Source organism: Aedes aegypti, chromosome 3 (assembly GCF_002204515.2).
Source record: "Aedes aegypti strain LVP_AGWG chromosome 3, AaegL5.0 Primary Assembly, whole genome shotgun sequence".
Taxonomy (NCBI): Eukaryota; Metazoa; Arthropoda; class Insecta; order Diptera; family Culicidae; genus Aedes; species Aedes aegypti.
The window spans coordinates 363,058,366-363,081,750 of record NC_035109.1 but is presented as its reverse complement, the minus strand read 5'-3'; the positions used below and the strand labels follow the sequence as shown (position 1 = coordinate 363,081,750).

Here is a 23,385-nt window from a genome sequence, read left to right as displayed (position 1 = left end):
AGTTGACTTTTCATGTTTGGTGATTTGTAGATAATATTGTATTATTTTCTTGTTTATTGAAATGATGAAGGTTTGTTCTTTGGTAAATGCTACTACACATAGAGTACCTACATACACTCCCGGTCAAAAGTTTGGGGTCACCCCCTGAAAGACATATATAAGTTTTATGGTGATATCTTTGCGAATTTTCATCCAATTTCAAATCCTTTAGGCTCATCTGAAAGATAAAGAATTAAACTTTGTACATAGTTTGCAGATAATAATTTTTACATATGGTCGGTGTTAAGTCAGAGTGAACTAGGCGATATTTTGGACAGGTGTAGACAAGCCAACAATTTTGACAACTCTGAACTTTTCGATGCTATTTTGTTAGAGATGTTTTATTATATAAAAGAACTATGGTATTTCAGAAAATAAAGCGTTTGAAGCGATATCCCAAGTGCCTGAAGGACATTTTTCTAAAATCATTGAAAAATAAATGGTCCGGTCTGACTGGACATCGACCATATAGTGTATGGAAAAATGACCCAAAATTTTGATATTTTCAAATGCGCCTACCAAATTTTGAGATGAAGGTTGTAATAGAAGCCTAGTTCTATACCCTCTCAGCCACTTTTAAGAGATCATGGCGGAAAAATCTAGGAAAAAAGGTATTCCAAAAAATATCAACTGATGTCATTGATAAAATTTTTGGGTCACCCCTTAGTATGTTGCAATCCTTAAGTTTTGAGTCTCTTTCATAAAAAATGTATCAATTTTTCGTTCATTTCTCTATCATTTTTTTTTTTTTCAAAATTATATTTCTACACTGCTGGTGAAGGATAATGAATAGTACTCATTATAAGTCTTACGAAAATGAACTCAAACTTTTATGGACTGCTTCATACTAAGGGGTGACCCAACACTTTTGGTCGATGACCAAAATGACTTTTGTGTCAATTTTTCATATATTAAATGTAAAAAAATATTGCCTGCCAACTTTGTACAAAATTAGTTTCATTCCTTATCTTTCAAATGAGCTTGAAAGATTTGAAATCGGATGTAAATTCGCAGAGATATGACCATAAAACTTTTACTTGTTTTTCAAGGGGTGACCCCAAACTTTTGACTAGAAGTTACATGCCATTTTAGTACCTTTAGAAGTTGCTTGTAGTATTCCTAACTGATAATATCAGCTATTAGTAACTACATATGGATTAGCTAGAGCAGGGGTTCTCAAACTTTTTGTAATCACGGCGCCCTTTGACATTTTTTATCAGAAGCGCGGCGCACTATTTATACAAAAATATGAATATTTTCGACAAAGTTTCTGCCAGACTTTTCATGCTAGAACAAAATCTACTTTTGCAAAAAGTACGTTCTTTGATAATTCAATAAAATTATTGATATGAAAAACAATTGCACATTTTTTTTACGAAAATAAGAATCTGCAAAAAATATTTAATTATATTTTGAACTATCACAGTTTCTGGTGTTTCTGGATCCTGTAGTGAACTTTAAATTCTTGCTAAATTTGCGCCGCTTGTATTGTAAAAGCATAAAAATAGAAAAAACGACAAATTTTGATCGAAGCAGGATTAAAAAAAATCGTCAAAGGCTTCCTTTCAATTCGAGGCTATAAAAATGTCTTTACATTTGCGAAAGATTTTAAAAAGACAATTTACACCGTCTTCAGCACAAAGGCTGCACAGACTGAACGATCACTAACATTAGGCAACGGACAACACGAAACACCCAGTAGCCCAGCGATGAATTTTTCGTTCGACGAAAAATTTTCACCGACTGGAGCGGGAATCGAACCCACACCCCGTGGCACAATACGCCTAGACGACTGACGCCGCTAACCGCAAGGCCACGAAGCCCATGGTTAACATTTTTGCATCAGAATAAGAAATAAGAAAAGTTAAATTGTTTCTCCCAGTGTTGTGAAACCCCCTTCTCGATATAACTAAGCGAGTTTAATTTTGATAAGGAGAATAAAAATTATGGCATTTTCCAGGTTAGTTTACTTTTTGACATATGATCGCAGAAATGAGCCAGCCTAGGGCTGCAATTCTCTTAAACAATTAATAACATAAGTTCTTGCGTTTTTATGAAAATGTGTAGTATAACACAGGTAAACAGAGGAAGAGCAAGCAAGCAAGATGAAAAAATCATAGTGGAGCTTTTAACAACACAATGTAACTCCATCCAGCCTGAAGATCTGTTTGTTACTGAGATCGCTACCAGCAAGGTTGTGACTATAGCGTAATAACAATTTGATATCATTTATAGAGGATGTTGTTTCAGAACTTCATCAATATATAAACTCTGAGAAAGTTCTAACTAATCCTACAGAAAACTCTATTACAGTAGACGTTTGGTCGATGCAAACGGTTTAACTGCAATGCTTTTTAACTGCAAGTCCGGTAACTGCAACAATTCTCCAGTTATCGCACCACCAAACGTCAAAATGGTGCGCCATGTTAGCCCCTGTTAGCCCAAATGAACAGTCGAATGAATTTCACGTTCATTTTACGTCAGTTGATGGGTTGTTGACGTTTGTCAGTCGTTGCAGTTATCGAATTTCGTTCGCTAAGTGAAACGTAAACATGTTGCAGTTACCGAACGTCTACTGTATATACCTTTACAATGTTTGTCAACATAAATTTGGAACATGGAATTTGAAAAACTTTGAACATAGATATTATTTTTTTTTTTAACTGGTGAGCGATATCTCAAAGCTATCTTAATGTTTTCACTCCCAAAAAGTTGTCTTCTTTGTTCGATTTTCGTATTCAACTTTCGTCTGATGCTTTCGATCAATGTAATACAATTATAACATAACTTGAGAAGGTTTGCCAGGCCTTACTTTTAATCGGCCCACGGCGCCCCTGAAAAAGATTTAAGGCGCCCCAGGGCGCCGCGGCGCAGAGTTTGGGAAGCACTGAGCTAGAGGTTTTGTCTGTCATTTTTTGTAGACTAAACTACTGTGTGACGGTCTGATTAAGGACATGGTTTGTGAAATCTAAAAATGGCTATCACAATGGCCGCCTCTCATTCTGCTCTAACTCCCATGATCATAAATCTGATCATCCAGCAGGTCTATGAAGCTGAAAATATAACTCGTTGCTCGCTCACTCGCAGTAAGCATTGTGGTACATTTTCAGATTGAGGCAGATTTTCAGATTTGTGCTCGAGAAAACGCGAGGCAAAATGCATAGTTTTGAAAGTAAACGCACTGCACCTTCACCTTAAGCTATTTGTGAGTACAACATTTATTTAAAACATATTTTGGGGTTTTGAGTTTAATTCATTTATTCTATTCTTTTCACTTGAAAAAAGATTATTTTAAGAAAAAAAAAAAACGATCTTCCAGTTTAATTATCTATACCTTTTAGCAAATCACGTGTGCTCTTCGGGAGCTCAATAATGGACGCCGGGATTTTGAACAGGGATGACTGAACAAAGAGCCACAGCGGTTTGCAGTCCGGAGTATATCGCAAATTTAGCGCATAAGTGATATGCATACAAATGCATACAGCATGTACAATATTATCTGCGATATACTCCGCGCCGCCAAAAATAACCATCGTTGCTTTTGTTGAGTTGATCGTGCCCACTGCGACAATTTGAGGTTGTAGCGATGATTCCCCAAATTTTTCGCGGAGATGGTTCAGTCGCCGCTCGATCCTCCCTTCTTTATCACCTGCGTTCTGTATAAAAAAAGAAAAAGTAAATACGAAATTAAATAATAAAACTATAGCATAAGCATAAAACTATACTCAAAGACAACTTTGTTATGAAGTGCAGCTATAAATTATGTGGTACAATTGATATAATTGTGTTCTCATGAACACTAAGTTGAAGAGGCAGGCGAAGTTCCAGTGGGGACGTTTGAGACAGAAAGAAGAAGAAGAAGAAGAATGTGTAACATCCAGAATATGCAGATGGTCGATAATCATGATTTTCTGTGCTGATATTAACTACATTTATTAGAGCTTCTGTCACTATGAATACAAGGTATAGTTTTATTTGAAGCAAGTAAAATTATATTCTTCTTCTTCTTACTGGCTCGACGTTCCTTACTGGAACTTGGCCTGCCTCTTCAACTTGTGTAGAGAGTACTTTTACAGTAGTAGAGTATTTCAATTGATCGGCTTTATTTGCCTGCCTTTGCATGATTTGTACATTGTGTGGCAAGCACAATAATACTCTATGCTCAGGGAGTCGAGAAAATTTCCCGACCGGACCGGGAATCGAACCCGCCGTCTCCGGATTGGCGATCCAAAGCCTTAACCACTAGGCTAACTGGAGACCCAAGTAAAATTATATTACACTTAATCATTATCTTTATACAACAAACGGACTAATTCTTTGGTGAAAAGTGGTTGGTGAAAGTTGGTGGTGAAAAGTGAGTCAATAATAAAGTAAATTGATGAGAATACGTGTTGGTGAGAAAATAAACTAGTAAGTTGGTGAATTGGTACGAAGGTGAGCTTATAGGAAAGAGTGTGGATTGGTTACAATATGAGTTGGCGAGAAGATGAGTTTATGAGAAAGTGAATTGGTGAAAAAATGGGATTGAAAAATGAGTTAGAAATCACCTTAGTCTTACCCAATTTAACTTCTTACAAACTTACCTTCTAACCAATTAACTTTCTCATTAAATTTCTTTCTCACTATCTCATTTTCGCACCAACTTACTTTCTCGTCAACTTATTTATCACCAACTCATTTTCTCATTAACTTACTTTGTAACAACTCACTTTATTCTCAACTCATTTTCTCACAAACTCACTTTCTTCCCAACTCATTTTTCATCAACTGACTTGAACTCATATTCTCATTAACTCATATTTTTCTAACTCGCATTCTCCATAACTCATATTCCCACTAACTTTCTCACGAACTCACTTTCTTATTAACTTGCTTTCTTAAGAACTCACTTTCTCATCAACTCAATTTTTCACCAACATATTGTTTTACAAACTCACTTTCTCATCAACATATTTCCCACCAACCAATTTACTTTCTTACTAACGTACTTTCTCCCTGAACTTTTCACAAACTCATTTTCTCACTAACTCACCCAATCACCCATATTCTCACTAAGTCCCTCACTTAATCATTTTCTCACCAACTTTCTAATTCGTTTAATAACTCACCTCTGTTCTGTGAACTGATTGGCTTAGACAGAGAACTGCATTCAACTTTTTAACGATGTTTTTTCTACTTCGGCTCCATTATGCTTCCGAACTTCTGTGCTTTTCGATAAAATACTATGTTTGAGTTATTATAAACGATGTTTTTTATTTTCAAATATCTTGAATGGGATGCAATGTACAGTTCACCTGTCAGCCGTATCAAGCATTCAAATTCTTCTTATTAGATTGTTTTTGTGTAATGTATTGCCTGTATCTGCAAAACAGTTCCATATGAAAAAAGTTGGCATTGAGAAAATCGTTATCAAAGTTTCAAACTACATAATTCATGCAAATGTTTTAAAAATCACTTATAATTAGCCAATATACAACATGTACCCGATTTTGTCAGCTCCATTTTGCGACAATCTTTATGCTGTCATCATTTTACAAATGAAAATTTTCCAAATCTTTTTGGTTCATCATCAAACTGCTTTCGAAAACTAAAAAATAGAGCGATAAAAAGATGAAAAATATGTTTAAATTTTAAAGGAGAGCAAAACATGTTCTCCAAACCAGAGCTGACAAAATTGGGTCAATAATGTATGTACGATAATAAAGTTACAGTTACAATGAAGTTAGAATATTATAATAAATTATAGAAAAATAGAATGACCTCGAAAGCAGATCCTTATGATGATTCCTGGTCAGTTCAATTCCATCATGGGGCTGATATGCAGTTACTTTGGGTCTCCAGGTAGCGTAGTGGTTAAGGCTTTGGATCGCCATTTCGGAGACGACGGGTTCGATTCCCCATCCGGTCGAGGAAGAATGTTTCTCGACACCTTGGGCATAGATTATCATTGTGCTTGCCACACAATGTAAAATAATTATTCGTGCAATGGCAGGCAAAGAAATCTCTTCAATAAAAATATGAAGTGCTAAAGGAACACTGAGTTGAAGAGGCAGGCCAAATTTTAGTAGGAACGTCGAGACAGAAAGAAAGAGTCAAAAACTAACATGGGACAATTATGTGTGGAGCGGCAGATTGAATGTCTGCCTGATAAAAATATTTAAATTGTATTATTTGTTGCTAGACAACAGAGATTGTGTTGAAAACTACAGTAGTGCTTACGTCGACTATATGATTATGGACAGGATAGTAGGAATGGGAATGGGGCACCCAAAACAGCAATGGAAATGGAAGCTAGTTACGAATTAGAAGGCGGTGGAAAGTGGTCAGCATTTGATTTCCATTGCAGATGCAAAAATAGATTCATTTTGTAACACTTACCGGTAGTTGTGGGGGAAGTCGGAATGGGAACACCTACTGGGTGGAACCAGCCAAGGCTGAAAACGAAACGTCCGGAACGGCAACAAAATCGGGAGCTTATTACGGAAGAGAAGACGGTGAAAAATGGTCAATATTTGATTTCGATTAGAGGAGCAAAAATACATTAATTTTGTATCACTTACCGGTAGTTGGTAGGGCGGAGCTGGTCACTCAATGCGGAGCCGGAACGGATGCACCTATTGGACGACAACAGCCGCGGCGGGAATGGCGACAGTGGCACTGGGACAATAAAACGGCTAAAAAGAGAAGACGGTGGAAAATGGTCAAAATGGATTTCGATTACAGGCGCAAAAATGGATTAATTTTGTATCACTTACCGGTAGTTAGTAGAGCGGAGCCGGAAGAATTTTCCCTCAATGCGGAGCCGGAACGGGTACACAGGAGCCGGAACGGGCAACAGCCACGGCAGGAAAGGAACAGAATGAAACGGCTAAACAGAGAAGACGGTGGAAAATTGTCAGCATTTGTATTGAATTGCATGCGTTTTTTTCACTTACCGGTAGTTCTGCAGAGCCGGAATAGCTCGATATTAACGGAGCAGGAACGGAATAGTAGAGCAGGAACGACAGTAGAGCAACAGCGGCGCAGGAAACCGGCAATAAAAGTGAACTTTTTTTTTAAAAAAAGGGCAACTTTTCCGTGAATGCGCAGCCAACTATGCTTTGCACAAGCTTTGCTAAACACGTTTTGACAGGTGCACCGTGTGCGTAACGCTTTTCATGGTCATGATTTGGAGCTCATGAAAATGGTTGCTCTGAATCATGATAGTGGTAGCTCAGCTTCAAAAATCATGAGTCTGAATCATGATTTCGTCCCAAGAGCAATTTATAATTTTCATGATTCGTAAATCATGATAATGGGATCAGATTTTTTCCCGTGTAGGCCTGTTATTTCATGCGTAACTTTTCAAAAGGGCATTTATAACATTGAGAGGCTCTCTTTGTTTACTTTTTATTTTATCAATAACTGCGTCACATTAACCTTTTATGCTGCGTTTAAATATGAACGCTGGCTAAGAATATTGTCTTTCAATCCATAGTGAAAAACTTCCCAAAAATTTGCGCTATTATAACACTGCGGAACAAAAATGACATATTTGCGTGTCTCAAGGATCAAATTATGTGTCTCTAGTAGATTTGGGGCTGCTGAATCTGATGCCGTTCTCAGAAATGTTCCAGCACGTCACAATTTTTAGCTACAGGTCGCTAAAGTTGCATAAAACACTGGTTTCATTGATGTTTATATACAATTTAAACAAAAATTTATCGAAAAATTTTATTATCCAATCCACCAAGCATGCAAAATAAGACTATAACTTTCATTTCATATTTAATTTGGTTGAAATTGCACGGTTAAATTTAGATTAAATCGATTTTTTCAACATGCTTGCAGTCTCCATATAAAGTTCTTAGTTTCTCTTATATGGAAAAATACAATACTTTTCTAAACCAACAAAAAATAACTTTTGAGCATCGGAATTATGATGAACTTTGTAGAAAAGTATTGTTATACACATGATTTTAGAGTTCTGAGGCGAATTAAGTAAATAAATTGCCATACAAGCTGGCAAACTTGCATGCAAGTTGCCTGAAATAGTCAAATTTAGCATTTTCAACAGCCAAAATCTCAAAAACTAGACGTGCTAGGATATTTCTGAAAATGGTAATGGATTCAGCAACCCTTAATTAAGTAAATAGCGGTATTTTGGTGCTTGAGACAAAACCGTGTTCCGCAGTGTAATCGAAAGAGAGCGAGAGAGGAGAGAATCTCTCTAACATTGAGAGAGGTCCTTTTGAAAAGTTACGCAAGATTTCAATTCTGTATCATTTTTAACATGTGCGCAGTTCCTCCCTCCTACTCTTAGGATATTCTTTATAATTGACACTAGAAGTACGCTACATATAATCAAACAGAAGTTGAGCATGAGCATGAGCACGATTGACCGCCCGCAAATGCTATTCCGTTATTGCTAGAACAGCTGGACTTACACAAGGAACCAACAGACGCTACTTGGGATCAGTAGCATCCTCAATGTGTAAGTATTGGTGCTCTGATTATTATAATAAACAACAACGGCGCCGGCTGCGTCCGAATGCAGGTCAATTTTGGGATAGGAGGGAAATGTTGACGTGTTACTTGCTTTATGGAAGCCGAGGAGTCCTCTGCACTTCCACAAGTCAGCACTGCGAGTTTGGATGTGGGGGAGGGATTCGTTTTGGTAAACGATAAATATATATACCCCAACTCTTTTTACGACCGTTATCGGGGGGTCGTAAAAAAATCAGGGTTATAATTATGTTTTTGAAAAATGCAACGTCTAGATGCGGAAATACAGATTCGAGATATTCGGCAAAGTTAAAGCATGGGTTGAGAACTTTCCAAAATGGCCGTTCAAGTTTTCATATTTTGGTAATAGATGGCAACACTGCTCGATTGTTATCAAATTTATGGGGGTGTCATATGCCAATATCAAACAAATTTTAAGATAACAATACCGAATGTTTACCAAAGTTGAAGGAAGTGTTGCGTGCCATACAGTTGTCCGAATCACAAATGTTCATGTGGCTGGCAACACTGTTTAAGAAGAATAAAGTAAAGATCAAAACCATCAAACTTGAGCGGAACAGAAAAATATAATGCTTAGCAAATACTTCTAAACTGTAATCCAGTTTTTCATGAGGGGTTCAAAATTTTGTTCGTAGCTGGCAACACTGCTTAAGTGAAATTGTGCCGCCAGGCAGTACAAGTGTGCATGAAACTATTGTTTTGCGGATATCTCAGGATCCTGACAACTGCCGCCATCTTTCTAAGTGGATCCTAAGATAACCGCAAAACAAAAGTTTCATGCTCACTAGCGCCACCTGGTGGCAAAATCTCGAATCTCTTGGCTAGAATAATGATAGTCCTTGAGCTACAGAACAACTTTGGCGAAGACGCCATCTTTCTAAGTGGTCAGGATCCTGAGCTATCCGCAAAACAAAAGTTCTATGCTCACTTGCGCCGCCTGGTGGTGGAATTTTGAATCGCATAGCTTTTATAATGATAGCGCATGAGCTACTGAACAACTTTGCCGAAGGCGCCATATATCTAAGTGGCCAGGATCCTGAGATATCCGCAAAACAAATGTTTCATGCTTACTAGCGCTGCCTGGTGGCGGAATTTTGAATCTCATAGCTATTATAATGATAGCGCTTGAGCTACTGAACAACTTTGCCGAAAGCGCCATTTTTCTTAGTGGCCAGGATCTCAAGATAACCGCAAAACAAAAGTTTCATGCTTACTAGCGCCGCCTGGTGGCGGAATTTTGAATCTCATAACCATAACCATAACCATAACCTTTTCACGTAATAATTCCCTAACGGAACGTATCCGCGGGAACACAACTTAACTGTAAGCTCAACTTCGATCAATTACACAGTACGAAGAAAAATCCATGTATGTTTCAGCGTAAAATTATACACGTAAATTAAATGAAAGATTTGTAGAAAATTTACATTACACATCATGTGAAGTTATATCAACATCATTTAAATTTATGTATCATGTCAATTTGTTGCGTAATCTGTTAAAACCGATGTTAGATTTTACGATTTGTAGTGAAAATTTACAAGATGTTTATGTAATTTTGCACGATGTGTTATGGAAATTAACAACATATCTGGAATTTCCTTTATGTGCATAAATTTACATAGAAATTTACGTAGATTTTTCTTCCCGTGCACTTTAAAAGTGAGCTGATTCAGCCAAAGCTTGGCCTTTTATCATTTTTTTTTCACTTGATTGCGTTATTCAATCTTGGCTAAGAGATTTGTGATGAAACCGGCAGGGCCTACACTTTCGTGTCTGATGAACATTCAAAAATACTATTTATGCTCTAACTAGCCATACACGCTATGTCTAAACCAGCAGATTATGTAAATCGATTGAACCTCGATTTTTTTCCACTATAGTTCAGTAATTGGATTATATTTTCATTATCGAAAGGTTTTAAAATTTTTCAACGGTGAAATTTTGATTTTTTCCACTTTTGAGTTATTTTTGTCATACGCAGACTATGAAAAACAAAATGTAAATCACGGTTTCCTGCACATTCAGTCCAAACAAAATGTATGGGAAAAAAATCACCGATAGAATATTTTGTTACCTTCCAATTATGATAGCATGGACATGATATCTGATATCTTGCGGGAAAATATGCGAGGTACATTCGATCTTTATAATCTGTTGGTTTGGACATAGCGTGCGATACTCTAAAATCGACTGTGAACTTTTCAGCATGAATACTATGTTTCTGCATATTGCGTTATTATTACCAATGGTTTCATAGAAAGATTCTTATTATGTTTTGCCCTTGACGCATTCCTTGCAATACCTGTTTCTGTTAAAGATTAATCAGTGTGACCATCTTTTTTATATTTCATGGAATAACGTGTGCTAAGTTAAGTGCATGAAGTTTCTTTGAAAAAATTATATTTTCACCTTCGAACTCTCTTCAAGCCATCTATTCAGTTTTTTTTTAATATAGCTGCCCAAGTTCCATAAAATTGAAGAATCTGATCATCTAGCTATCCAAGGATAAGCATTGGTGCTCATGAAAATCTTTCCTTTTCCTTATCGAAACCAGCCCCATTCTTCATCATGCAGAACTCAATTGGATTTTTAACAAGTTTTGCCTTCTTATGCCTTTTTTGATTGTTTTTTTTTTCAAGTTTTCACAAGTACATATAACAACATATAATCTGGATGATCTCAATTCCGTAACACATCATAAAAATGAGATTCGCATCACAAGTCTTTAATTTTATGATTTTCTTTTTTTTTTTCAAATAAAATTACTTTGTGGACTTCGTGGCCGAGTGGTTAGTGTCGTCAGGCAGTGAGCGCATCGTGTCATGAGGTGTGGGTTCGATCCCCGCTTCAGCCATTGAAACTTTTCGTCCGAAATGTTTCGCGGCTGTGCCACTGGAACATGCTTGTCCGTTGTCTAGTGTTAAGTTACAGTCTGTGCAGCTAAATGGCTGAAGATGGTGTCCGTGTCTTTTAAAAATAAGCATGTTAAACATATTCTTGACCATAATGAATATCATGATCATTTCTCTAGTAGTAGTCATTATCGAGTTATTTCAAGTTTAATCCAAAAATTTATAAATCGAGTTATAAAAAAAGCGATTTTCATTCGTGCTTCTCCATCAAACACAATAGGTTTTTGAGAGAATAGATCATATTTTCCTCCACTGACTTATTTTTTCTATAGAAAATCGGTAGTAGTGATTGGAAATGACCTATTTTATTGTTTAATTATTATTTGTTTGCTTTAAACCCGAATTTAGTGAAGCGATCATGATAATCATAAAGATTCCGGATTTCAGAAGCGTTCCATTGAAGGTCTGTCAAAGATTTTTCCAGATAGTCGTGAAGGATTTCACAAGGAATCCAGCAAAGATCTCAAATTGTTCTGGATGACTTTTAAAATAAAAATGTTTTTCTAAGAAGAAGATTTGAGCAGTTTTTTAAATTTCTTTTTTTTTTGTTTTGATACATGTATTTTGAGGATAAAATAAAAATCTTGAAACTGATCCAAGCCATAATGATAATCATGATAACTTCTCTAGTAGTAGCTGTTTTCGAATTATTCCAAGTTCAATGCAAACATGTACTATTCAAGTTATAAAATAGGGAATTTTCATGAGTTACTCGTGGTTTTTAATCAATAATAAGAAGTTCTAATGATCATATTTATCTCTACTGGTTATTTTTCTCGATGGAAAATCGCGACAAATGACCTATTTTATTGTTAAACTCATACTTTTTTTTTGCATTAAACCTGAAATGTGTCTAAAACGGCTGCTTCAAGAGAATTGATCATGATAATCATTGTGATTCAGGATTTAAGATTTTTCTTTAAAATACAGTAGTTTCTCGATTTTATCACTACTCGTTTTAATATCGCTTCATTATATCACTCTCGATTTTAGGTTTCATGTTCGATTTTATCACGCCAAAATATTTGTTTGAATTTCATACATTCTACAACGCAAAATAACTCTAACCAATCAACATAAATCTATTTGACCCATCTCTCATGTGTTTTTCATTTAATTCTCTCGATTTCCACAAAATAATGCCCAAATTTAAATGAAAAATATATGTAAGGAAAAACATTTTAATTATATCACGCTTGGGTATATCACTACAAAAAAATTGTATCCGTGATATAATCGAGAAATTACTGTTAATCAAAGCAGATACCAGATAATCATTAAGGATTTTACAAGAAATTTATCTATGATGTCATGATTTATTTGGATGACTTTTAAAATAAAAAAAAAAGTTTGTCGAACAACAAACTTAGGCCGACAATTTTTTGTTTTGGTAAAATATATAGTTTTAAGATAAAATAATAATCTTGAAGCCTTTGTAAGTCATAATGATCCTCATGATCACTTTTTTAGTAGTAGCTCTTTTTGAGTTATTTCAAGTTCAATGCGAAGATTTGTTAATCAAGTTATAGTATAGGCAATTTTCATTACTTTTTCGTGGTTCTACATCAAGAACAAGAAGTTGTCGAGAGTAAAGATCATACCGTTTTGATTCATATTACGGACAGCTTCAAATTCCGGACACTCTCGTTTGTATGGGAAACATTTCACACGAAATGTTTCAATTTTCGCCGTCCAAAAGTTCTCATTTTCGAGGCTCGTTTTATTAGTTTTTTTCCATAAATAACATTGCAAATTTATAATGCCCAACTACCTTAGACGTCTCTTAAGTGGTTGAACGATTTCAATTGATGATTTGAGTGTTCCATTAATGATTATCATGAGCTGTCCGTAATTCGAATCAAAGCGTCCGGAATATGAGGCAAAAGTGAGGGAGCGTCCGGAATAAGAATCATGAAAAGGCCACACATTTTGATTTATTTAAAATTATTCAAGTTGCGGACGCGTATTCTTTACCCACCATCCGAAAATTAAGGGCTTCCGACGCTCGATAACGCTAAAAAATCATAGAGAATGATTTATTTTGTATGGTCCAAGCTGGGTTTTACTTCACTGAGGCCTTAAGTGTCCGTAATATGAATCAAAACGGTATTTCTCTCTACTGCTATTTTTTTTCGATGGAAAAACGATATTAACAAATGAAAATGGCCTGTTTTTATAACTTAATTCATACATTTTTGCATTTAACCTGAATTTTTTCGAAAAAGGATTGCTTCAATAAAATAACAATCTTGAAACCATTCTAAATTATCATGATCACTTATCTAGTAGTAGCCATGATCAGTTTTTTTCAAGTTTAGGGAAAAAAATAAGAATCAAGTTATAAAATAGGCAATTTTCATTAGTCACGTTATATAATTAATATTTTTTTCTAAATAGTTCTGAAATAACCTGAAAATGGCTGCTTCATGAAAAGTGACCATGATTAGGGTTCAGCAAAAAATCAAGATTCAATTATTTTCACAAAAAAAAAAATGATAATCAATCAATATTTACTCTTAGACAAACTTGTTTTATCGGGAATAACTTAGTCATGAAATTTTGTTGCCAACATATATTTCCTATAAAAAATATAAAAATGAGGTTTTTGTGTAATTTGAAATGCACGTTTAGTTTTAAAATTTTTCATGCTAAAAAAATAAAATATTTTCCAGTGATTTTTTTTTTTGTATCCCAATCAGTTCAATACAACTTAACCATAGAACGTTCTTCTCTGAAGACAATAGTTCCGTAGCTAGAATTTTCAAATAAGTTGCATGCAAGGAATTGAAGGCCATTTTCAGAAGTTAGTTTTGAGTCGAAATGATAGATTTTTATGTGGAATGATTTTTGTTTTATAATTTTTATTTTAAGTGGAAAACACTTACTCTACTTATTGATACTTTGTTAAAGTTTGTTTTTTAACTCTCTTGGCTGAGAAGATGACCAAATGGCGAAGTACCCAAGTAACGAGTAAGCACGATAAGGCAGCATAGTAACAGCATTATATGCGCATCAAGGATGTCATTTAATTCCTGACAGCTTTATTTAAACATATAAGCTATTACACTAGTAACCAAATAGCACTTTCATTCGCCCTGCGTGCCAATATAGTGCTATTTCTAAGCTGACATGTCCTATATTAGCTGTACAATTGCCCTATAAGCCCGAAAAGGCGAATTAGCGGGCTAGTGGTTACTTGTGTATAATACCAAAAAGGTGATATAACGAGCCATTAAAATGCTAAGACGTAATCATGCTTTTCTGCACCATTTTATCTGTCAAAACACTGAATAGAATTGAAACCTGCCCTATATTCGCATATAGAGCCGATTTAGTGATTATTTAATGCCTACATGCATCAGGCTTAGAAGCATCAACAAATCAGTAATAGGATATCTATGCAGTGATAGTGCTGTTATAACACGTTGCTTGCAGTGCTATTTTAATGATTATGAGCATTTCTATTGCTGATAAGGGTCTTAAAAAATAGTGCTTATGGTTATTTGGGTACGCATTACGTCCTCACTGGTGTAGTATTTCACTGAATGGATAACTTTTTTAACTTTGAAATATTGACTTAAGATGGACTTTTATAGACTCACTCGTCATCGTTTTTTCCTTCGCTTTTTACCCATGTTTGTGGTCACTCAGTGAGGATCTCGGTATCTCATATCATCGGATAAATTCGTACAACTTTCGGGTTACATATCGAAATGGGTTTTCCCATTCTGGTCGAATCATACATACCAACTGGGACAGAGCTTGCCTCTCAGCGTAGTGTTCTTATGAGCACTTCCACAGTTATTAACTGAGAGCTTTATTTGCGAAAGTTGCCATTTCCGCACTCGTATATCGTGTGGCAGGTACGATTATTCTCTATGTCCAGGGAAGTCAAGGAAATTTCCTTTACGAAAAGATCCTGGATCGACCGGGAATCGAACCTAGACACCTTCAGCATGGCTAAGGAAGGCCCCTGACATTGTATAGCCTTTATTTTATGTCCTCGCTTGAAACAAATAACCTAAAACAAAACAAAAATGTACGGAGAGTATCGTGGATCACCCTAAAGCACACAATGAACTCGATCCCCAATATGCAAAAATCGATGCCAGAAGAAATCGAGAAAGAATCACTTCCATCGAGCGCAGCGCAGCATTGACCGATGAAACAATTAAGAAACTAACCAAGCACCAGATCTTCAGACAACGAGTATGTGGAGAAAAAAAAACAACCAACCAATAAATGTGACTCTCCTCGACTCGAATGAATCCCTATTGATTTGGTGGAATGCGAGCGCGCGCAGTAATTGGCGCGAAAAATTTTACGAAAATTATTTTAATTTAAGACCGGCTTCTGCCTCCATGGCTGCATGGTTGACTGACTGCACACAGTAAAAAAATAAATGTAATATTGCGCCATTTTCGTTGCATATCATTCGCGTCGTGATTATTGTGTAACATTACACTCGAATTAATGTAATAAAATATATGAAACGACACAATTTGAATGCAACTTCACTCAATATTTACGATGCGAGTGATGTGCATCGGAAGCGAAGCATTTTTTTTTAATGTGCACGCTTCGACTTTTGGACCCCCAAATAGGTGACGCATCTCCGATGGAGAAAAAAAAACAAGCAAAACTACGCGTGGTTTCCTTTCGGGCAGAGGGGCATAGCCTCGATTTTGATTGAATTGCCATTGCTTGCTAGCTACCACCATGCAGTACAGTGGTTTGGATCGTGGTGCTGCAAAGGTGAATCGGTCAGAAAATTAGCATTTGGTGCTAGAAACTAGAACGGAGAGTTGATTGATGAAATGGTGCAGGGTGAATTTTTTCTGCCCCGATTGGTTATTAATTTTGAACCACATTTGGACGGAGCCACTGACCTAAATGCGAAAAAAGAAAAACAGTCGGAATAATTGCTATTTGGCGGAGCGAAGAGTGTGTGCGAATGATGTTGACTAGGTTTTGGGCAACTTGATTCTGAAGAAAAGAGTTGCGTCATGTTATTTTAACTGATGGCACTTTGGACTTGCTTGCTACTTCAAGCTGATTTTCAACGTAAATGGATTTTTTTTGGATAAAAATAAACATGAGTAATTATATAATACTCAGTTTTCACCTGGACAAATATACGTTAGTCATATAATACGTTAGCACACCCTACAAAATGAGTAGTATAATTGATACTTATTGAGATAGCAAATATTGTCTCATCTTAGGAGTGTATCGAAAAGCAGTCACAAATAGTTTGACATTATGAATGATGATTGTGTAGATGCAGAGTTATTCTCGATCTCTAGAAGCAACAATCATTACATACTAACATTCCTTCCCCATCCCAACTGACTGTAAGGACTTGGCCGGCGCCGTTAGTGATCAATAATATTAGAGCTGCTAAAATTATACTTCGCAAGTAAGCAGAGAGTCTCATCCCTTATTCATTTGGATCGAAGTCGAGTCTTACCAGTTCCGATCAATCACGGAATAGCAACCATTGACATGTACAGCCAATCTCTTTAAGGTGAAGATTAATCGAAGCGAAACCTCAAATTTTCAAGAGCACGAATCTGGAGAACCAAACATCCGTTTAAGCTGAAAACTTAATCGATTGGTCACTAGCTGGTGGTGAGTTTTCAACTCAAATGGGTGTTCAGTTCTCCAGATTTGTGCTCTTGAAAATTTGAGGTTACGCTTCGATTAATCTTCACCTTAAAACTGGGATTTGATCGAGTTAAATCGCTTTATTGAATATATTTATGCTAGATGGAAACGAGTTGTTCTGCGTTTCCTTTGCTATGTTCTGAATGCTATTTTCAAAAAAATCCTATCATTTCCAAAATGTCATCATAAATCTGATCTGAATAACTTTTGATTCATAAAAAACTAGTCCAAATCGCATGTATTTCACTATTCGAGAACCGGATCCATCACACCATCGTCAAACAGATCCCATCGATGAATTGATAACAGTAAAACATTCAAAATTCCTCAATAAATCATTCAGGAAACTGGAACCCACGGACAGCCTCTTCCTCGCATATCGTTTCCGCTGATTTACGACCCTACTGTCGGGACTCGAAAGATTGACGAGCTCAGATATACCGACCGACTCGCTGTCAGAGTGCCGTACGCTGCTGCATCCAAATATCCACATTATCGGGTGACAATTTACGTGCGGTTCGTCTTCGTTGTTTCTTAGCAGAGCTAAGAAGAATGCAATGACGACGCTCATTCGATGCAGGACATGTTTATAACCGCGTAGGTGGGCCAATAACTCAAATTTTGACGATTTATTAGCCATTCCGGAGGTGTCGTTGTTTGGCGAGTTAAATGCATTGTCAATCTGCAGTTAAGCATCGAAAATTATTCGTAAAATTTAGCCCTCCATTAGCCTTCATCCAGCCAACATACTTTTCACATGCAAAAAACACACTTAAATGTGCATAACTTTTTTTATTTCTTAAGGGATTTTGTTGAAATTTTCAGAACTTCCCGAAAAACTCTTCTAGTTTATGGTCCAGGAAACATGGGAATATGGTCCAAGTGGTTCTGGAGTTATTCCGGATTGTCTTGGGGTACCAAAATTGGCAACATCATCAACAGATATCTCAAGACCCAGATGAGCTAGAAGGTTGGTGTCTTAGGAAAAGTTGTTCAAGGGATTTAGGGCTATCCAGCAATAATGAATCTAATTGGGATTTTATCCACTAGGTGGCGCTAGTGACAAATATTCTTCAATATTTTATATCTCAAGATCCTGATGGTTGGTGTCTTCGGCAAAGTTATTCAGCAGACCAGGGGCTATCTGGCAGTGATTGCGAATCTATCCGCCAGGTGACGCTAGTGACAAATTTCCTTTATTTGGAGATCCTGATAAGCTAGAGAGTTACAAAATTTTTGAAGGACTCATACAAAAACCGTGAAAAAGAGGGGGGAGAGAGGTGGTCGAAAATATTGAAATTTGGCGTGACATAATTTGTGTACCATCCCTAGGTGGCGCTAGTAACAATATTTCTTCAATTTTCTATATATTGAGAAAGTTTAGATGTTCGTCAAAGTTTTTCGATTTTGGCTACACGGTAAAACATATACAAAAAATGGATCATGTGTCAGTCAACAATCCTGTTAATCTCAATATTTTTGTGGGTCGTTCCAAAGTTTACCATGTTCTGACTAGGTAAATTTAATTCGTGGTCATTGACAGAAGTTTCAATTTAAATAACCATTCTATTTTGGCACGGTTCGATTTGGTAAACTTTATCACTATCAGATAAAGGGTGGGGGCGCTCAAAACTGTTTGGTCAATATACCAATTTTTTAGCTATTAAGGATCAAATTCAGAATATTGGAGAAAATTAGTTACTAGCACCATATAGCGAATGAATATTTGTTCAGTTTTCGACTTGAGATGGCCCTTGATCTATTGAACATACACTCAAATCTCAATCATGAGGTTCTCCCACGAAAGCACCAATCATTTGAGATCTGCTTCGAAATAGTTACGAATGTTGTCAAAAATGATTCAATCATAAAACACATCGAGTGTCTGTCAAAACACAATGAGCAATTCTCGCTGAAACCAGGCCGCCATCGGCACCCATCGTTAGAATTCCAATTTTATGTCACTGATCACTAGTTTTCGATAAAACTTAATGGTGGTCCTTTCTGTTTTCTCAAATTGGTGGACCCCTCGTACGCCAGCTAGCTGAACAGTTTGCAAAAAAGCCCATTTTTTGATAAATCTTGGGTATTTCTTCACGGGATATGTCTCATATTTCGCTTGGAACACATAGCAAACTTAGTGGCATCGTATAGAGAAAGGATATAGCTTTCATTTAAACTTGAAAACATTTTGGCAGCCATTTTGAATTTGGCCGCCATCTTGTATTTTGTTAGAAAAATCGATTTTTCACCATTAGCGCACCGCTAGTTTTGAATTCTGAGATCACCATCAGAAAGCTGAGGAAAAATGGCGTAAGAGAGGCTACACAACCTAGGTGAGCAATGGTATTTACCCTATCAGATGAACGATTTTCTAAATCATGTTATACGATTTTGACGTATATGGCGAGTGCAATCAATAAAAACATCATTTTTTGTACAATAAAGAAACAAGTTTTCAACCTTTGGTGTTTTATTCGAGTCGAGTAGAGTATAAGAATATTATTTTTAGTGAACAAATCTGGCGGCCATCTTGGATTTTAAGGCCATCTTGATTTTAGGTAGTAGAATTAATTTTTCACCTTGATAGCACTCAGCATGTCGAATTTAGAGGCTACCAATAAAAAAAGGTTACGTATACTCTTTTTATTATTATTCTTCATTTTACTGACGTTACGTCCCTACTGGAACAGAGCCTGATACTCAGCTTTATTAGTTATAAATCCAGGTTAAGAAACATGAATTTTCTTTTATAATGCGATTTCTGACAACAGAATATATTTTTCGACATATCTTTATCTGAATTCAGTAGTAATGAAATAATAAATTCAATAAATGAAAACCGTCAAAAAACATTGATTGTATTGAACAAACATTTTTTTACCCTATGCATTGTTGTTCATTGTATGAAGTTTATAGATTGCGTGTCGGGACATTAGTAAGCCTTGTGATATTATCTGTAGTTCTAACGTAAAACATTGACAAAAGTGCATTAATTTATAATGAAAGTCCTAAGTTTTGAAGCAAAAAACTTCCTTGATTTTGTAAGTCATAAAGTATCGTTTTTAGTACCGCCCAACATGCATGTGAAAAATAGCGAAATTGAATGATGAGAAGCAGGTTTTGTTCTAATGTGAACGTAATGCCGAAAGGCAGGTGTATAATTTCGAGATTAGAAAAACTGGCGGCCATCTTGGCTTTCGACGCCATCTTGGTTTTTAGCAGTTGCATGATTTTTTACCATCTCAGTACTCATCATGGCCTCCGTTAAAAAAAAAAAACAATCAGATTCTATCTTTCTTATCTTATCTCAGCTGTTCAACTGGTTGTTCATTTGTATCAATGGTTTTAGACCAAATAAATGAAAGAAATAATGCTATTTTACAATTCGAAGATATGCAGAAGAATCATTCAGGTAGCAAATAAGCGTTAAAAAAAATCCTATTTGATAATTTGTTTAAAAAACTAGTTAAGCTAAAAGAAGAACAAGAAGAAGAATAAGTGTAACGGTAGCAAAATTTTGTTGAGTGCTAACAAGGTGAAAACTCATTCTACTACTTAAAACCAAGATGGCGTCAAAATCCAAGATGGCCGCCAGATTTTTTCACTAAAATTAATACTCCTATTCTTCATCTGTCTCAAATAATACACCAACGATTGAAAACTGTTTTCTTTGTTGTACAAAAAATTATATTTGCATTGATTGCACTCGCCATAGACGTCGGGAGTAGAACATGATTTAGAAAATCGTTCATATCATAGGGTAAATACCTTTGCTCACCTAGTTTTTGTAGCCTATCTTACGCAATTTTTCCTCAGCTCTCTGATGTGTAGTAGTGACAAACGCTTGAGAACTCGCTCAGAGAAAACAAGAGATAGCATGAAGAGAGAAAAGGGAATTTAGAGGAAGTTCAGCTATGTAAGGAATAGGTGAAATATACATGATTAGAAGTTTTGTGACTACCATCGAAACAAGACGTGTTTTTACTACAATTTAATATAGAACAGAAATCTTTAAACCTCTCACTTTACAAGTCATTACAGTGACGTACGAGGATAGATTTTTTTTTTGAAAAAGTGATAGTTTTTCATTACTTAATTTTTTTTCGCGTGTGAATTTTGTGAAAATTTTTAGTGGATCGAGGCAATTTCCACAAGTTTTATCCAAGGAGCTCGGCGTAAGTAAATTTTCCCTCCTTGTGAAAAGAATTTTTTCCACCATATTTTTATGCTTGGTTGGCCATTGTTCTGTGTTTTATTGAAATCAATCTTTTGTGCCAGAACAATAACCTCGCTTTGTTCTATTGTTGGTGATGAAAAGCTGAAAAGTGACAATTTTCTTAAATTATATTTGGTGTAGACAAAAGCCATTATAAAAACGCCATTTTGTCAAAACGTGGTAAAATTTTGTCGACGATAAATTTTTCTACACACACTTTTTCGCATTACATATTTACAGCATATTTTTTACGAGAATCACAAACACCAGCAGAAATTTTCTCAGTGTGCGAATCAGCGTACCAGAATATCCCAGTGACTGGGTACGCAAAAGGGAAAATCGACGAAAATTTTGACAGTTCCGAAGAAGTAGTGTGCGTGAGTTGAGCGGATTGCGAAGGACTGAATTCACCACTACCGACAACTCGAGCGACAGAGTTTGGTTTACGTCTGAAGTCAACAGAGAAAAGTGCATCCAAAGTGCATCAGAGATCAACGAACTAGTGGCCTGCTGTGAAAACCCGCTAGCCGGCGAAGAATTGGTTGTTTTTTGAGGACTGCCGTTTGGAAAGTGCGTTGATTTTCTGCAGTGGAAGCCATTCATCTGGTTGGATTTGCCATCAAGGACATAGTGTACGTGCTGCTGGGATTCGCCATCGTTGCTACTGTTGCTGTTGTGGACTGTGGATGCAGAAGTGCATCTGAAGGATCGTTCGTTTGGTGCTACAGGGATTTTGCATGCAGAAGTGCATCTAGAGGAGATTTTGGTGCGGATTTGGTTGCTGCTACAGTTTTTGAGCGGATTTTGCTTGCGGAACGCAACGTTTTATCGAGAGTGCTTTTTGTCATCATAAATCAGGTACGTGGTTGTTTTTTTTGTTTACTTTTTTGATCTTTTTTGTGCAAGAGCAAGATAAATTTTTGATTTTATTTTATTTTGACTATTGATTGAGTTCGATTTTAATTTGTTTTTTTTTGTGTAAAATTCTTGTGCATTTCTTTGGAAAGGATGACCTTGACATCAATTGCGGATCCTTACGTGCCGTATTCAATGCCATTCAGCCAATATCAAGAGCAGCTGGAATGGATTTTTAAATACAATGAATTGCCAGAGGATCGTTACAAAACGTCTTTCCTTGCAGTTTGTGGAAAAGAAGTTTTCACAGAACTAAAAAGGCTTTTTCCTGGAAGAGATTTCAATGAACTAACATACAAGCAAATGACAGATGAATTAAAGAAACGTTATGATAAGAATGATTCTGCAGTAGTTCATAGCTACAAATTTTGGACGAAAAGACAAGGCAGGAATGAATCTTTGGAAGATTTTGTGATAACAGTAAAAAATTTAGCAGAAAGGTGTGATTTTGGAGAATTTAAGGAAAGGGCTATACGCGATATGCTCGTGATAGGAGTGAATGATACTCAGTTGCAGAAGAGACTTTGCGATGAAGAAGATTTATCTGCTGCAAAGGCAGAACGGTTGATTCTCAACTCTGAGATTTCAGCTAGTAGAACGAAGCAACTTAATCATGATGACGACAGGCGAGTAAGCGTAGTAGCAAGATTGGGTCAGCGATCGGATGTTTCCAGGTCTAGAAATAGATTTAGAAACAGAAGTCGTAGTTTTGACAGAAATCGATCATTTTCAGCCAGAAGTAGAAGTAACAGTAGATATCCAAGCAAAAGAGGTGGAGTTTCAAGTAAACCACTTTACCTTTGTTCCTTTTGCAAGAAAACTGGACACACTAGAAAATTTTGCTACCGTTTACATGGGAAAAGCCCTCGCAAAAATCAAGCTAGCGTTAAATTTGTAGATTCTCCAAAGCCATCTTCTAGCTCTAAAGATGCAACACTTTTCAAGAGGTTGAAGAAAGATTTGGATTCAGATTCAGATTATTCTGATGGAATGCCTTGCCTCATGATTTCTTCCGTCAATAAGATCAGCGATCCCTGCTTTGTGGAGGTGTTGATTAATAGGAAACGTTTGACCATGGAGATCGATTGCGGTTCAGCGGAGAGTGTGATTTCAGAAGAGTTGTAC

General features: G+C 36.2%; 1 protein-coding gene and 1 long non-coding RNA gene across 3 annotated transcripts in view; one reads left to right on the top strand and one right to left on the bottom strand.

The window, feature by feature from the left end:
• The window catches only part of LOC5566873, a 326,698-nt gene that overhangs the window by 18,249 nt on the left and 285,064 nt on the right, over window positions 1-23,385 (top strand). The gene's annotated exons all lie outside the window — the stretch shown is intronic.
• Window positions 6,443-7,354, bottom strand: LOC110677738. The gene is made up of 4 exons (XR_002501160.1): window positions 6,975-7,354; window positions 6,795-6,907; window positions 6,600-6,713; window positions 6,443-6,512 (listed from the first exon to the last, which is right to left on the bottom strand). It is a non-coding gene; the product is annotated as an uncharacterized LOC110677738 (long non-coding RNA).